At 34.1% G+C, this 824-nt stretch overlaps 1 protein-coding gene across 1 annotated transcript in view; it reads right to left on the bottom strand.

The window, feature by feature from the left end:
• Window positions 1-316: 316 nt before the first annotated feature.
• The window catches only part of LOC119588617 (tRNA (guanine-N(7)-)-methyltransferase non-catalytic subunit WDR4-like), a gene marked incomplete at its 5' end in the record, with an annotated part of 7,340 nt that continues 6,832 nt past the window's right edge, over window positions 317-824 (bottom strand). The window contains 1 exon segment of the mRNA XM_037937257.1: window positions 317-824.

The raw sequence follows: 824 nt of genomic DNA on the forward strand, positions 1-824 counted from the left end.
ATCGTTATCTATTTGTCATTTGCTTCAACCAAAGCCACGTGTTCTTACCAATAATCAGTACACTTAGGTATAACTATATTACACAAAAACGTCTGTAATATAAATCCATTAAATCCTTATTACACTCATCATGTGAAGGGAGTTGTGATTAATGTATTTGTCTCACGCCAACACCGCAATCAAATAAATAAACGTTTTACTGTTATTGCCTTTGTCACACAAGGATTAACATTTATAAAACCATTTGCTTAGTTCTGTGGCACGGCAAAACCTACACAGTCTTTGTTTTGTTAGGGAATACCAAAGAAACTCCACAGGATCTTATTCATATATATTAAAATCATCACATACAGATATATTGCGTGGTAGAACATATACCACCGGCTTTGTGGTGCTGAATTAACTAATCCTTGCATGATAATCTTTTAAGAACAATGTCAACATACATATGATATTACTGTTATAACCTCCTCCATAACATACATTCACGTTTTCATTAAAAAAAAACACATACAACCCAATAAGAAAAGAGCATAAGTATAACGATTACGTAAGAGTAATTAGAGAAATAATGAATCCTCTACAGCATGTGCATTCCGATTTTATTATGAATTTCCATGCAATTCGAAGGTTCATATTTGCTGATGTATGCCATGTTGTTGCCGTCTTTCCTTTCTTGTCTTCGTTGCATACAACTACTGACATCTGAGGGAATGCGCATTGGACAGTTGTTTTTCTCACGGCAATTATCCGAAAATGTGTTTATTGAATGTTTTGTTGGCGATATGTTACCGTGCATACAGTACAATCATGGGATAGATTTA

The sequence above is a fragment of the Penaeus monodon genome, chromosome 24 (genome assembly GCF_015228065.2).
Source record: "Penaeus monodon isolate SGIC_2016 chromosome 24, NSTDA_Pmon_1, whole genome shotgun sequence".
In the NCBI taxonomy this organism is placed as follows: Eukaryota; Metazoa; Arthropoda; class Malacostraca; order Decapoda; family Penaeidae; genus Penaeus; species Penaeus monodon.